General features: G+C 45.1%; 1 protein-coding gene across 2 annotated transcripts in view; it reads left to right on the plus strand.

The window, feature by feature from the left end:
* Window positions 1-17,243, plus strand: part of gfra1a (gdnf family receptor alpha 1a) — an 87,971-nt gene that overhangs the window by 23,575 nt on the left and 47,153 nt on the right. The gene's annotated exons all lie outside the window — the stretch shown is intronic.

Below are 17,243 nucleotides of genomic sequence, written 5' to 3' on the forward strand. Positions count from 1 at the left end.
TCACCAATCCTCATACTTTCCACAATAAAGCTTATTCATCAAAAGCTGTGCAGCAACAGTTCATCTTTATCAGAAGCACCTTCAGGCTCAGGCCCTGTTATTTTTGTTACTTGCTATTCTTTTGTTTCGCTTCATGGGGTCTGTTTTATTCTAATATGTTTGAAATAAATCGATCTCTCACTGATGGAGAGAAATAACTCCAACCAAACCAACTGAAGGGAGAGAGCTGGCCTGGTCGTGCTTCCTTAAGGGGATGAAGAGTGAGTGTGTGTGTGTGTGTGTGTGTGTGTGTGTGTGTGTGTGTGTGTGTGTGTGCGTGTGCGCGCGTGTGTGATGGTCTTGCCATTATTCACATATGGAGACTGACATAGCGAGTGGTTTTAAGGTCAAAGAAGATGGTAAACACTGAAGCTTGCTGATCCAGGGTCAGCTCACTGGAGGCTGCCCGAGAGGATGGCTGGCTGAGCGAAACTTTTCTGAAGAACAAATCGTGCTAGTCTGAAAAAAAGAAAAAGAAAAAAAAGAAAAGGTGTTACCCCGCTGACTTGTTAAGACTGAGATGGAGATAAAATGCAAGTGTGTTGGTCCTGTGGCTGCTCTGCTGTGGTCACTCACTACTTGTACTTCATCCATTATTCACAGCTTCACATTGACTGAGAGTGAGAGTGAGAGGACTTATGGCCGTCCAGCCAGAGGGAGGCAGAAGTGGAAGGAATGTAATGTGCAGCTGGACCAGTGAGAGGGCTGCAACTCACTCACTTGCATTATAGGTGTGTGTGTGTGTGTGTGTGTGTGTGTGTGTGTGTGTGATTATTAAGTTGGCCCTGTACTTCAGACAACTACAGTTGTCCATTCAGATGATTCGCTATAGTCTGCTGCCATCCGATTGAGTACATCTGCTTAAAACTCCTATGTGTACACACATTCATGTATACACACTCACACACACACACACACACACACTGCTCCCCCTCTGCTTCCTTCAGTGGACTGAAGAATGAGTTGGCAATGAGGTCAGAAGTGCTGCCATCTTAGATGAGCAGAGCGTTTATTCGAGGGACAGTGCAACCATCATGTCCTCGCCCCCACGCAGGTGAAAGGTTGGGGGAAGTTTTTCAGCCCCCCCACGCTGCTGGAGTTTTACTGGAGGAAAGTTGTCGCCTCAATCTGCCAAGCAATTGAAGAAAATGGAGACCAACATTTAATCACACAAAATATGCACAATAAAACCACAAAATTCCTCCATGCTGCCTGTCTGAAGTGATCCCCGTGACCTGGAGCCCCCCGCCGTGATGCCTCCGTATAAACGAGTGGCGGCCATCACGGAGCAACTCAAGGTACTATGATACACCATGACGGCAGTATTAATCCACAGATCTGTGATTATCAATACAAATATAAAATATTATGTAAGAACATTTATTTACAATAAATCTGAATATCCTGAAAAAATTCTCTTGAATTTGGTCAAAAAGCAGGAATTATATATTGATTGACTGGAATGTGGTGCCAGTTGGATGTCCTCCTACGGGGGGGCAGTCAGAGCCACCTTCAGGACTTGGTGACGGGTTTCTGTGAATACTGAGGGCTTCGGTTAAACGGCGTTACCATGGAGAGGAGGCGGCCATGTTTGATACCACAGAACTGTAAACTGTAGTAACTGGACTCCGTGTTGTCGGAGTGTAACTGAAAACAACACCGGCTGATAAATGGAACATTCCAAAGGTTGTGAGGTAAGTTTGAACTCCCTCTCTGTCCCGTCAACACGCGTCCATGATGCCCTCTGAATTTTTCAAGGACTCGTCTTTCCAGACTAATTGCAAGAAAATGTTCTATGTCCGTCAAGTACTTGAAGTGCCCATCGTTGAAGTGAACATTGCAGTTTTCTGACCGGACTGAGGGAGACTTGAGTCAGGTCTCAAGTAGACATGAGCCCGCGTCTCGAGACAGCTTTTTGAGTCAAAGTCCAGGTCAAAAGCTTGGGTGCTGTTTTACAGATTTTCTCAGCGACAGCAAAGGTGAAATGGCGTGGAACTGCTGCCAGCAGCACAACACGTGCAGTCGGTCCCTTTGGGCCGCCACAACTCTTGTGAGTTTAAAAAAAAAAAAAAGCAACCATGAAGTGACTTATCGTCGAGCATTAATCCACAAACACGCAGCAGCAGCAGGACCGTGGGGCTGCGGGGCGGTTAGAACCCTGCGAGCAGGAGAAGGAGGTCAAGCAACTGTGTAAATATTGGACGTTTGGACTCGTGGTCGCTCAGCTGCGGAACACTTGAATTATGCGGGATGTTCTGTTTGGATTCATTTTCTGGTTTGGCGAGAGACTGTTTTCATAATGAAATATGAAAGCTATTACTTGATATGATTCTTTGGTTCTTCTGCAGCGTACAAATTAAACGCAGGTATCCGCTGTGTCAGACACGAGCCTCTTCTTCCTGGAGTCGCTTCGCTTTGGTCAAACTTCCAGGCCAAGTTTCTAATTTGTGCCATTCATGCAATACTGTGGTTTCAGGGGAAAGTTGAGCGGAACCACATGATATTGACGAACGATCACCTGTCAGAGACAACTGTGGGATGTGTATCCAGGAGACATCGCTCCCTTCTGCTTTGGTTTAACTTTCACAAAAAAACATAAGAAGAAATATCACAAGCGTGTGAATTGATAAGATTCTTTTCTTCATGTTTTCAGGTTCATAATAAACGTGACTAAAATCACAAAATCATCTTAAACTTAAAACCCTTCCCTCAAGGCTGCGCGGTTAAACCAATCACAGTCACGCTGTCAGCCTGAGCCACTGATCAACTGCAGACATGAATATAAAAATGCAGTAATTAACAGCAGTGAGCAAATGTGTTTGTGTTGCCACGGCGATGACAATGTGACTTTTTGGCTAAATCTTGCAGCATGAATATGTATTCACGAGCAGTGCAAATACTTTCCTACATTGGTGATTTCAGCAGCCTCCTTGTCATCTCCTCAGCACAGCATCCTCACAAAGTAGAGGTGCTGCCCCTCGGCAGCCTTCAGGACATCGGCCAATTAGAAGAAAGTGGGCTTCTTTGGGGGGGGGGGGGGCTTAAAGAGGCAGGAGCTAAAACAGCTCGTTTCAGGCAGAGGGTACACTTAAACTCTTAGGAAGCCATCGTTAGGATGAAGGCTTTTTAAATATTGATAGTTCAGGACTATTGTGGTGTCCCGGATGCTACAAAGAGATAGAAATAAACGTATTGGATCAATTTTAATTCCCTCCCTTCACTGTTAAACTTGACGGGCTCAAACTCTTCTGGAGGAATGGAATGTTTTTCATTTTCTGTTTTGCGTTCACAATGTGATCTCTGCAGGGATTCACATCATTCATTTAATGTTCACGTAAACGAGTGTGTACCTGACATAAATGACGTTACCCATGATGCTTACCAGTATCAGCTCGTCATGTCTCCTTCTCTTGCAAATATGACGTGTGTGTGTGTGTGTGTGTGTGTGTGTGTGTGTGTGTGTGTGTGTGTGTGTGTGTGTGTGTGTGTGTGTGTCCATGCTTGAATCTGCAAGTTTTGGAATTGCCCTACAGTGAATGCAAGTTATAGAGTTTTAGTCAAAGTTGGATTTGGTGTGTGTGTGTGTGTGTGTGTGTGTGTGTGTGTGTGTGTGTGTGTGTGTGTGTGTGTGTGTGTGTGTGTGTGTGTGTGTTAGAGAATAGAATAAGCGACAGACAGAGTGAGCCAGCGAGCGTAGGCTGTGTGCTTAAACTCCAGAGATTTACATGCAAAGCGCCGGTGCTCCTGCATCTTAACTTGGGGAAGTGAAGGTTGAAATGTACTCAGTGCAAATGCGCTTAAGACTGGTGAGGAAACCAATTTCATTTACAAGTGGAAACTCAAAGTAATGTATTTCTACACTCAGCCACACTCCAACTTAAGATGTTTGCTTGTTTTTTTTGGTTCGAGATTTACACCAGAGGACAACTGGGCAACAGCTGTTTGGCTGATACACTCTCTGATGGAATTAGCTGCCTGTGAGTGTATGTACCAATAAATGAAACTATGAATAATTTAACCGGTAAGACAATATTTTAGAGTATTTTTCCATTGAAGTACACCCTTTTAGTTTGCATAGCCTGAACTGCGAGTCATCCAACCCAAACCTCCTCCGACATGACGCGTGTCTGTCACGCCTTTCAAAATGTTGATGACTGTGACAATGTCAGAACCGAGATGGAGGTTTGACTGTAGATTTAATTTAAAAAAAAAAGCATTGAGGAAGTGACTGTGTCTCATTGTGTTCACAGGTGATAACAGATGGTCGCGGTTAGGGAGCAAAAGTGGTCATTGACATTCTGGCAGCAGCTGGAAATAAAAACCAGTCCTCCTCAATAAGTCCTCCTCCCCCTGCTTGCTACCTTTTCAATGTTTTTTTGTTTCCGGAAGCTATTCATTAACTTCAAACTTGAACAAAACTACCAGATTTTCATTGGAGTTGAGAATTTTAACCTTTTAAAGGCCAGTTTTGCACAATTTGTTTTGGAAGGTAATATTTGAAAAGCTTGAGCAGGCGCGACTCTATCCCACCGAGGCAAACGGACCCTCAAACTCTCCCGGGTGTGTCTTCTGTCTGAAAATCCTTAATTTCTTTGAGCCATGAATCAGAGCCGGATAACTGATGGGACTCTGTCACCCTTTGTCCTGGCCCGGTCCAGCCCGGCACTGACCGCAGCTAATCTTGTTGTCTACACACTAGATGGAGGAGCTGATCAAGTAGCATGCAGGCAAAGGTGGAGTTAATTGCAGAAAGCCAGCGTGAACTCTCTGAAGGGCAATTCAGTCCTGCATTGTGACTTCTGGCCACTTCCTGATCGACAAGCGTGTGACCATAATGAAGACAAGCATGATGGGACTTTTGATCCTTGAATAAAGGATTTGGAACAGGTTTTGTTCTGTCTCACCTTTAGGGATGGTAACAGTTATCCTGCTAGCGCTGATGAATGATGGCACCGATGACATCTGGTGACATCTGGTCCTGATCATTAAACTCTGAAAGAGAAAAAAACAAAACTGTGCATTTAGCACAGATGTGTGGCACAATTTATGATGAAAAGAAAACGGATATCCAATAACAAAGAAATAGCAGCTGCAAGTTAGGGGGCTCAGTTTTTATGGGTCCTGTTCGTCATGTGGTGCATGATCAGAAGTTTTATTCAGCTGAATATTGTTCCTTTTCCTCTCAGTACATGTGTCTTTCCTGTCTCACAATCCATCCATCGCTCCCTCCACCTCCACACATGCAGATATTTATCACCTTTAGTTACGCAACAGGAGGACAAACGTCACTACTCGTATACTATAACATCTATAATATACTGCACTACAGACTATAGAATACTATACTAAACTATACCTCTCTGCTCATTCTTCTGGGGATAACAAGCTGCTTCTCACCACAGTTTTTGGTGGGTTCTCTGATTATATGCATCTGCAGGGACCTTTAGTTGTGTAGTGATGGCCCAGGTGTTGTGTGATGGCCCAGGTGTTGTGTGATGGCCCAGGTGTTGTGTGATGGCCCAGGTGTTGTGTGATGGCCCAGGTGATGTCTGATGGCCCAGGTCTTCAATGATGGCCCAGGTGTTGTCTGATGGCCCAGGTGTTGTCTGATGGCCCAGGTGTTGTGTGATGGCCCAGGTGTTGTGTGATGGCCCAGGTCTTCAATGATGGCCCAGGTGTTGTCTGATGGCCCAGGTCTTCAATGATGGCCCAGGTGTTGTCTGATGGCCCAGGTGTTGTCTGATGGCCCAGGTGTTGTCTGATGGCCCAGGTGTTGTCTGATGGCCCAGGTGTTGTGTGATGGCCCAGGTGATGTCTGATGGCCCAGGTGATGTCTGATGGCCCAGGTGATGTCTGATGGCCCAGGTGTTCAATGATGGCCCAGGTGTTGTCTGATGGCCCAGGTGTTGTCTGATGGCCCAGGTGTTGTCTGATGGCCCAGGTGTTCAATGATGGCCCAGGTGTTGTCTGATGGCCCAGGTGTTCAATGATGGCCCAGGTGTTGTCTGATGGCCCACTCTAAAGGGTGCGATGGATATTGTTGAGTCCAAATCACCGTAACCCCTCAGCTACTGCTCATGTTGATACCAGGAACATAATTTTGCTGTCTAATTAATCCAAATCTCCATTTTATCCGATATTACAAATTTCAGACAGTCACTTAACCAGCTTTCTCCATTTCATACATCAGCATTCAAGCTTGGGGCACAAATTGGAACAGAGAGGACTAAACAAGACAGTTTTAATAAAAAATTACAGTCTGGTGACTCCGCATGTCATTATTTTTAGTGTGCAGTAGGTTAAAATTTAAAGAGAGAGGATTTGCTTACACTGCAAACACATAAACCCCCACACAATTACTGCTGCGTCTCCACCAGCACACTGAATGAAGAGGGAACCCGAGCACTTGGCAGACAACAGGTGGACATCACTCCTCGGGTGACAGCGTCCAAATTAAGGCTGTAAATGCACACAGAGACAGACAGAGAGAGAGAGAGAGAGAGAGAGAGAGAGAGAACACGGGCAGTGAATTAGAGAGCAATCTGGCAACACAAGGCAATGTCCACATGACCTCCCGCCAATACCCCCGCTGTTCCAATTATCAACCTTTTTGATTGGTCTTGGAGAGAAAGAACCACATTAGAGAATCTCCCAGCAGGGAGGCTGTGACACCAGAAGTAAGCCTTTGTGCAACTATTCTGTGTATTTTGTTTCAATTAGCACAGGAGAAAGTCTAAACGATGACTTAAGAAGATGAAACGCTTTTAAGCTCAGCCGAGGTGTAAATGCAGGGCTGATGAGGAGAGGATGAAATGAAGAGTGATGGAAGGACAGATATTTCTATAATGGCAGGATGAATTCATTTACAGTTTACAACAAACGGCAAGAAAACAACTTGTCTCCTTTTTCTGTTCCCCACAGAGAGTTAGAGGGAAGACGCTTTTTGGGGGGGGGGGGGGCAAACATGAAGTTAGCATCGCAGACAGGCTTATGGTCAGGTGGGATTGTGGGATTTCTGCTGAAAATAAGGGACTTTCTTTTCCGCAAGACCATCTGCACAAATTAACGCTATCACTTTTATAATTTCTGAGGTGTAGATGTAATCGTTAGAGGCACAGAGCAACCGCCATTTTGAAGACACATATATGCTTCAAATTTCATGAAGGCAGAATGAAGTATTTGTTGTTGAAAATACCTGGCGCTTGTGTGAACCACGGGGGTGGGCTGAGTTAGTACGAGTCGTTCACTGAGCTCAGTCGTGATGTTGGTGTCAATATGGAAAGCCAGAGGAGGGTGTCTAGGAAATAAAGTTAAGAGCAACAGATGGAGGCGGGGAGTGTGTTATTGCTCACTTGCCTGCCTCTCACCGCAGGAATCTGTTGAGGTGCTGACACTTGATCTAATCAGCTGCTTGATAGACGCACGGAGCTCGTGTCTGGAGAGGGAAATCACTTTGAATTAGAGAAGCAAACGTGAATGTGGAAAAAGGCGGAATCAAAGACATAAAATGCAAATGTGCAGACACAATTTGAGAAGACAGATGGCTTTATAGCAGAGGTTTTCCGAGCGCGAGGCGGTGGGCCTCCCCCGGTGGGCTCCGCAGTTTTGGGGAAGTTTGGTGAAAGAATATTAGTTATCAAAGGACGTCGTGTAGAACAGCCTGAATGTGTGTGATTTAGTTAAACATAGGGATTATAGTTTATGGTGAGACTGTACTGTTTCTCCTACTTTCCAGAGCCCCATTCTCACTGGCCAAAACCCCCCATCTCCCACTAACATCTGGCTTTCTCCTGCCACGGGAGCAGGTTTAACCACCATGGATTCCGGGGTTTAATGACCTCACAGCAGTCAGGTGTCTATCAGCTCCGGCTCAGAGTGGCCTGAATGGGAGCACACAACCAGGGTGAACGCGGCAATTTACGACGTCAGCTACGAAGCTGCGTGTTCAAGGTGTTAGCAGTGGTAAACAGGGCCAAAACAGTCACCGCGGCTGGAAAGCTGTATCTGCTGCTCACAGGTGAAGAGCCAGTCGTCCCTCAGTCTGCGTGTGTGTGTGTGTGTGTGAGAGAGAGAGAGAGAGAGAGAGAGAGAGAGAGAGAGAGAGAGAGAGGTGGAACAGAATGGTGTGGTACTCTACAACAAGTGAGAAGTATAGGGAGGATTTTACTGCGACACGGGAAGTTTGTTTAGAGATCAGCTAAGCCCTCCGGGAGTGGATAATAACTATGGCAACCTGTCCAACTTAGAGGCCCACTGCCGGCTTGTTATATAATTTTAGTGCAATTATTTGACTCTTTTTGAATCACCGTGACTCACCGAGAATTACAGTACAGCATAATGGCTTCTTTGAAAAGGTCCATTGCTTTTAAATGACGACAAGGGCTCCCGTAGCGAAAGGAACCATACAAGATCACCATTATTAGTTTGAGCACAGAGGCACAGGACTAAATGATATCGAGTGAAGAATAGGAATGAACACTGCTTTTGATGATAACAGCCACAAAACTTGAAAATATTCCTTTCAGAAAATAATGTTGTTCCCAACCTTGCAACTCTAATCTGAACTCTTGTGCTTAGGACATTTTTTCCCGGCACAAACGGTAAAACAACCACTGAAAATGCTGCTCCAATATTTGCTACTCCAATTTTGTGAAATACTTTTTTAGAGATCCCGAGAGCACGCATAATCAGCTACATGTTCGAGGTGCATTTCTTCCATTTCGTACCAGTAAATATGTTTTCAGTGACGCATAAAAAATGGCTTGCAGGTCAAGACTGAGGTTGGATTGAATGGTTTTAAACTCAGGACACTGAAGCATGTTGGATACATACTGTACAGATTTTTCAAACTCAGAAATGATCGATCATAGCTTAAATTACATGTGTTATACTTCAGTTCCCCAAATCAAATTCAGTTTTAACAGAGTTGCATGAATTTGACTGCTGCAGTTTTCGAATCCTTCAGACTTCTGGGGGTATTTTGGAGTACGAATCTGTGACTGGACATTTTAGATGACACCGTCGTTGTAGAGTTTACGATCACCGAAGAAGTGGCAAATGCTCACGAATCTCATTGGCTAGTAAACCTGGAGCCTTCATCATTCATCGATAAAGTGGTAAAATCCCGCCAGGACTAGCATTTGTCCTCCCTGTCTACGGTGGCTTCATCCCTGCTTCACACAGCGAGCCGCCGCGTCACCGACCTGTTGGACCTCCAGGATGATGGCTGGCGGCGCTATGAAAGCTCTTCAGTGGAGAAAAACAACTTCCCGCAGTTTGTTGAGGGCAGCAGAACCAGTCGCTGCCTCTCGCTCCCAGCTGTCCTCGATCCAGAACACTTCATATGTGATGCTCTCGCCCTATAATTACATTCCCATCTCCTATATCTCCCCTCTACATGCTGCACATGGCTCTGATTCTTTAGCTGAAATAATTCCTTTCCTCCTCTCCCCTTGGCCTTGATTTCCTGTCCTTGTCCTTGTCTGTCATATACAACACTTTACATGTCAGAGTGCTTAAAGCCTCACAAGAAAGTGCGCCATCCATCTCGTCTTCTCTGTAATTTTACAAACCATGGTCAGATACGTCTCCAGGAGGCTTAACTGGCTGTTGCAAAGACCACGACCCCCCTGGACCAGCAGAGTGGATGTGTCCACCAACGGAAAGGATCCCGTCACTGCCATTGTTTCTGGGGGGGCGAACATTACATGCTGCCGCCACCACTTAGTGTGGTTTGAGGAAGCCATGGTCATGTCACATAATTCTTTGAGATTGCGTTGCCTGGTGTGTCAGGGATTATCCAAATAAAGGCGCTTTCAGACCAGGGAACAACTGCTGCTCCCTGGGGGGCTGCTCCCCACAAGACAAGTCTCACTGAACAGCTTCAAAAGCCACATTTCTCATTTGGAGTATGATACACGGAGAAAAGCAGAATTTTTCTAAGTAATTGAATAAATCCCAGGAACTGCACCCGTAAAAAGATCCGCTGCAGGGTGACGAGCATGTTTGCTCTCTGCTGCCTGGTCATTGCACCGGCGCAGTGATGCTGGATGGAGGGAAGCAAACGGAACACCTCTCTCTGGGCTCCTGACAAGTTATTGAGAGCATTTTTCAAAAGTCCTTGAAATGATTTGTTGATTTAATTGTGAACATAATCGACAGATTAAGCCATTTGCAGGACTTGCACGTACAGCCACGTAAGGCGGAGGGAGTTCAGCGCCTCACCATAGAAGAAGAAAATGCTACCACACCACTGCCATGCTGCTAAATGTTTCCATGTAGGGATGGTAAGCATTTACACAGCAGAGGAACTTTTTTATTTCCCCAAATTTCCCAGCGTTCACATTGTTGTGGGACTATGGAAGGTTTTGATAAGTGGGGATTTACCTCTACAGGCACCCGAGGTTTACGGAGGGGTTTCTATCATATTTAGCTTCACGCTCCATACCGACCCAAAGCTCGACTTGGGAGGATTCGATTCATAGTCATCGTCCTCTTCCTTTGCTCCCCTGACATCTTCATTCCTCTCCTCCCCTGCCTGTTCCTCCTCGCTACTCACTACATTCTCCGTCGAAACTTCACTTAGCTCATTCCCCTGCCTTTCACCCGCAGGCTCTGGTAGGGTTCAATTTGAGCATTGATTTTCCAAAGAGCTATCAGAGTTGTCAAGGCCAGGCAGAAGTGCTCTCGCCTGGCACAAGTTATGAACATTATTACAAAGATGCTTCAGGAAGGAGGGCGCCGTGAGAAAAGAAGCTGAGGCACCACAACCGCTGCTCATGTGACTTCAGCTGGAGTTCACAACAGTCATGACACTGGTGTTATAGCTTTGGTGCCTCCTCGACAACCGTCACACAATAGACGACTCCCCAACAGGCCGGACAAGCTGCTGGGAACACACATTCATAGTGAAGCAATGAGCAGAGAGCTTTGTCGTGAAACAATAAAAAAGATGGAAAGCTGTAAATTAGCACATTTAAGAAGCCAGGCAGTGTGTTCTCAATGACCGAAACACTTCAGGAGCTCCTGTTGAAGTGTTTCTTCACCCTAAAACTGCATTTTTAAATGTCTTTGTGAGCTCAGGACACACACTTGTGAGTACTTGCAAACATATCACTTAATCCTCCCCAAATCTGTCCAAGACCAACTAAACATGAATGCTCACAACAGATTAACTACATATAACTTTGTTCCAGAACCCATAAATGATCTCAAATGCATTTAGATTTAAATGTTTTTTTCTGGGGGGGAAACTCCCATAAAGGCAGAAGTATAAATTTAACTGTCAGCCAGCTGTCCTGCCTCCTCAGGGCAAACAGAAGTCACGCTTTCATCACACCAGTGAGAAATTGAGTCGACATCCAAAAATCTTCACAAAAAGTTTGATTCTTTGGAAGAGCTTGCTAAATAATCTTCTTTTGTTTGCCTTTTTACACAGGTAGCATCCCTCACTAGCTGCAAAAATAAAAGCGGGGAATTAAAAGATCATTTGCGAACATCAAGAGCTCACACAGAGGACTGGAGCATTGAGCTAAAGGAACAGAGGGGAGACAGAGGCAGAGCCTGGCTGCTTTGTTCTTACTTGAATGACTACTTGAATGATAATTTGAAGTAGTGGAGTACAAAAAAATTTGAAATGCGTCTCTATCTAAGCGGCTCAGGTTCTAGGATTTATTTCAAAGTGGCATGTTGGCTACATCTTTAAAAAAAAATTCACGGTAACATTAGCAGGCAAGCGCCTACTGTTGACGTGCGATAGCTCAAATGTACGCACAAATACACACTCACACAGACATTAAAACACAAGGGTGAAACTCAAGTAAACTCCTTCAGGTTTGCTCCCTTGCACTTAGCTCAAGTTCAGAAAACGCTGAAACTTCAGCCTGTTCCAGTGTTTTTCTCTGAGCGCAAATGAAGCTGCAGTCACAGACTGAAGGGCTCAGGCATCAACCTGCTGTGGGTGAGAAGGCGTGGGAAGCAGTAGGAACTGGAAACCGGTCCGGGTATGTTTTTATCAGCTGGAAGGAGGCAGGACGATACCAGTGCAGGTATGCAGATGCGGATTTACATACTGCAGTGGTACTGCTAGCATGGAAGCTAACAGTCCCCAAAACTCCCAAAATGGAACGTTTGAAATCAAAACGGAAGGGGAGGAGAAAAAGAAATACACACACACACACACATTATATATGCACATATGTATGTATATGTATGTAAATGTAGAGCAAAAAAAAAGAAAAGAGGAGGATGCTTCTTTTAAGAAATCACATCTAATCAGCATATGAGCAGCCTCTCCAATTAGCTCTCCTTATTATTCCAATCTGTCAGATGGAAGGGAGCACAGCAGAGAGAAATCAAACATCCCCAGGCCAGGCACATTTAACATATCCTCTCAGGATGGTGGACTGGGAAATTAAACAGGAAGATTTCCAGAGAGAAACACGCTGGCTGTGTTCTACACCTGCAGCGATCATACAATGTGACGGAAATTTGACGGGAACAGTTCGGTGTGTGCTTGTTTTATCTTTCCTCGCTAAACGCTGAAAAATATCCACGCTGGAGGACGGCCAAAGAAGTAATGGAGTCTGAGAGGCTTTTTTTTTTTTTTTTTTTTCCTTAACAACACTCCACTCGGAGTGCACTTGGGTGAGATGACTTGCATTTGTCTGCAGGAAACTATCAAAAAAGATAAGGATTGCACTTTACTTAGCCAGTGCTGAGGTCCACTCTTTACACCCGGCTTGGAGAGTTCTTTTACCTCAGAGAACAACTTTGATTTAAGTCCCTTTTTTCACCCATTGCAAGGTGCAAGAAATGTCCTGTCAACTTCTTCTGGAGCTGTGAAAGATTACCATTTTCTGTTATAAAGCATATGAATTCAGCCTCAAGCTACATCAGAAAATGAACAATTTGTTGCAGGGGCAGTTTCAGTTCCAGTGGAGGAGGATGGCAGGACAGCGAAGAGGGCTGGGCCGCTGTAAACAGGGTCTTATGAAGATGAATCTGAAAGGTTTGGGACTGAACGACTGCAGTGACCCCCGTCTACTTCGGGGTGGTTGTACAACTCAAACCTGGTGCCAACTGAGACGTAAAATAATTGCAGTCGCATCGTAAAGCAAAGCACAAGTCACTGAGAGACTGAGATCAGAGCTGGCAACCTTGTAACATTTTTAAATAAGTTTGATGAAGAAAACAACTCGAATCCACTCAGAATCATGAGGACAAGCTCACACTACGTTCCACCACCATGGCCGGACCCTAGGACTGAGCTCTGATCATGAAGACACTGGAAGTGTGTGGACATGTTTGCTCCTTCGTGGCTCCATTGAGTCCTGCTGGAATCTACACATTATGAGACGTGTCCGGTACGAGCGTCACAAACTTGCCTCAAAACTAAAAAATCCTCTTTTTCTTTTTTTTCTTTTGCATGAATGGCAAGAATACATTCAAGATACACCACCCTGGCAACAGGACAGATGTGGCTTGAGGTCAAACTCTGATGCTGGATGAAGCGGCGTCATGAGGAGACGCGCCTTCAGCCATCAGTCACACTTTAATCTCCAGCACCTCAACAGAAATATGATGAATAAACGACAATAAACTTGCCACAGATTCAGAATGAAGGCAGTAGTGTAATGGTTGCTGTCGGTGTGAACGTCGCGAGAGAGGAGCAGTCCTTGGAACACGTTTTCAGTCTTGGAAGTCCCTGCAGCTGCAACAGACATGCTGGACGATGAGAAGATCCCTTCTCCTCCAGTTTGGACGCGTTTGGTTCCGTTCTCCCTCACCATGTTGTGTCTTCCATGAGTCGCTCACTGCAACTGTGTTGTTATTTGGCAGACTGAGATTTAATACCACAGTGACTGGGCTGCTATATTTAACAGAGAATATTCCCATGCTCCCCTTTGCATTAAGTGCTTCCAAGTACACAACAACAACAGCAGCTATCGAGCAACTTACGAACGGAACGTTTTACTTCCTGGTGTTTGGTGGTTCTGCGTAATTCTACGTCTCACTGAGGATTCAGAGGAGAAAACATGCATCCCAGTAATTAGAAATGTGATCAACTGGAAGTGTGTAATGTACTGGAAGTGAGATAAAGTATCACAAAATAAAGGAGCCGGAGGGGGGGCCTCCACTCGTCTGTGTGTGCATGTATGTATGTTGCATGTGTGTAAGCATGTGCAGCTGTCTGACCCAGATCTGTATCTGTCTTTCAAGGTCAGACCGCGTCTACCAAATTAGACAGTCAATAGCCGCGGTGGTCGGTTTTATCCCAGAGGCTGAAAATCAAATTATTGTTGGAAATGTTGTTGTTGGTAGAAACTGACATTCAGGACAGACAAAAACTGTTTGATTTGTCATGATTCAAATGTGAATTAATGAATAATTTACACTTCCAACTTTTTTCTCTTCTGTCTCCCTTCTCAGCCCTTTAACGAGAGATTTATTTCACATTTGTCTCGTATAAATATAATTTCTGAGTGCCTGCACCGCAAAACCAATCTTATTGAATAATAAATTAACCTCGCTGCGAAGTGCCTTCAGGTTAATAGACTTTCAATGAATAAATAAGACCAAAACTCTACACCGAGTTAGGAAGCAGGATGTGCACTTTTTTAATGATTATTTTAGGCCAAATGAACGGATTCTTTTGTGTGCTCAAATTGCAGTTGAGTGCACTGGTTGCTTCCAATTTTAATTAATGCACTGGGGTCTTTAATATGGATGTCGGTTGAGCCATATTGTGCTGGCAGCAGTTAAAAGAGAATTAATTCTCCACTCCGACATTGTCTCTTTAATTGAATAAATAAAGCCATTCCTTGCTCAAATAGAAGAGTGATTATTTGAGTCAACCTCAGTAATAAAAGGTAAGTTTGATTTGCCTTTCCTGCATAAATAGATCTTACAGCTGCAGCTTCCGCTGAGAGCATGATGCCGCTCTTATCTGCTGCCGCAACGATTGTTCTGTCTTTAAAGACTCACAACACACATTCTTTGATTTCAAAGTCCATATTTTGGCTCCTACTTTTCTCATTAGTGTCCATGTGCAGGCTTGAGTCATTGATGAGCAGGAGGCTGACAACTTGCTGGTCCATTGTTACTGGTTAATTCCCCCAGATATTATTTTTTCTCCAAACTGGCCCTGGTAAAGGTCTTCCAGGCTGCTCCTGAGGTTGTTCAACCTGCTCACAGGTACCAGCCTCCCTGCAGTAGAAAACTTCTTTTTAAGTGCCAGGCCCAGTCCGCCTTCTCTTGTTCGCCATTGTTTCCTTCAGCCATCTTGTTCGCTCAACCACTCTAGCACATCAAAAGCCCAGCAGGTGATTGGGAAATCGTCAACCGCTACCTCCGTTTCCTGTTCTTACATCACCGCTTCCCCTGACACTGCCGTCTGTCTCTGTGACATGAGAGCGAGGGGGAGTACAGTTGCAGCTTTGGATAGATTGAAATCAGATTTCACAGCTGGAAAGCATGTTAGGAAATGTTATTTCTGGGAAAACAAGAATGTCTCTCGCTCGACAAATGGTCAGGGAAAGCGCATTACTGAAGTGCTGCAGTCGGGTGTTTTAGTAATGTTCAAGAGCAGCGCAGCTTGTCATGTTTCATTTAGGCTGCTGCCCCTCAAACCTTTTCCCCCTGCGTCAACGTGCTGCGTTGACTTCCTCAGTCTGTGTCTGTCTTGTTTTTCTTACCATGGTTGCCTCAGGTGACCAGAACCACTAAAGCTGAATAAAGAGGCGAGCTTGCAGGGGGGTGCAGAGCTGTTTGGATGGCTGTTTTCTGAATTTGGATTTGGGGATTGGGGGGGGCGATCGATACAAAGGTTGATGTCGTAAATTTGCCAAGTAACTGCTGCTTTGTTACTCATCCAGCACAGAAGGAGCATCAGTCAGACGTTACTTTGCAGTTACTTTGTGTCCAGCTGAATAAAGTCAGTCTCCCTGTAACTCCTCAGCTCCTCGCTCAGTAGCTGTACTCGCCTCAGCAGTTACAGACCTGCTGCCTGGATTGTTGACAACACACACACACACACACACACACACACACACACGGTTGTCAAATGTAGGAAGACTTGAATGTTAGAAGAAGTGATAAATACTCCTGCGCCTTTTCTTTTAGCTCCATTAGCTGCTATTAGCTCTCATTCAGGCAGAATGAGGCAGCACGCTGCTCATGACTCCGCCCGGCCCCTGCAAATCAAACTCAACCGACCGCATTTTCATTGACAGGCACTCCAGCTATTTGAGTCCGTTTCAGGCCAGAATCTATGTCTATGTTGGACCATGCATACCTAGCTGGGTTTGGTCTGAGACTCCCACCAAGAGAAATCTCCCCCGAGGACACAAGCAGCCCATTTCCTCTCCAGTCCACCAAGTGATGGCTCGCCAACGTGCCCAAACAAATTGAGAAATAAATTGGCAGACAACTTGAGCAGCGAATGAAGGGCCGCTCAAGCAGGACCAGGGACTCCCCCACGGTTGCTTATCTTCTCCGTCATCTTTACAACTGTGAGACCCCCCCCCCCCCCCCTCCATCACACACACACACACACACACACACACACACACACACACACACACACTTTTTCACAGGGGAGAGATAGAATCTGAGATCTGGACTGTGTTGAGGAGATGGAGGGTCTGGACCTGAACCCTGACAGAGAGGGAGAGCTCCTCCACGGATAATTCAGATTGCTATCAAGGTGAACTTCTACCATTCCTGACACCCTGTGAAAGTTGAACCGTAGGATTCCAACCTGGGAACAAACTTTTAAGACAGACATTCAATCCTGTTGTTATCGGTTCATTGTTAAAGCCTGTTGCACACTTGCTGCGTGTCCTGTTTTTAGTCGCTGTCGTTCACGGCTGAGGGCTCCGCTGGAGCAGCAGAGGTTAAATTACTTCGTTTCTGGCGTCTTTCCACAAATCCGAGGAGGAAGTCTCCTTTAATTTCAGGGAACCATTACACTCTCCGGGATTTCATCTCATTTCTTCATTTTTTAATGAATCTCCATTAGGATCTATAAAGTGGTTGCTGGGATCCACATGAAAAATAAATCAATAGAATTAAATTGAGAAATGAAAAAAATTCACAGTGCAGCAGTGAAGGAAGGAACAGAACTGAAGAGCGGGAAACCAGGGGATTGATTTCATAAATAAAAGGTTACACAAACAATATAAACTTAGATCAAACAGGAAACA

Source organism: Aulostomus chinensis, chromosome 16 (genome assembly GCF_037954235.1).
Source record: "Aulostomus chinensis isolate RoL2024-O1b breed Wild chromosome 16, RoL_Achi_v1.0, whole genome shotgun sequence".
In the NCBI taxonomy this organism is placed as follows: domain Eukaryota; kingdom Metazoa; phylum Chordata; class Actinopteri; order Syngnathiformes; family Aulostomidae; genus Aulostomus; species Aulostomus chinensis.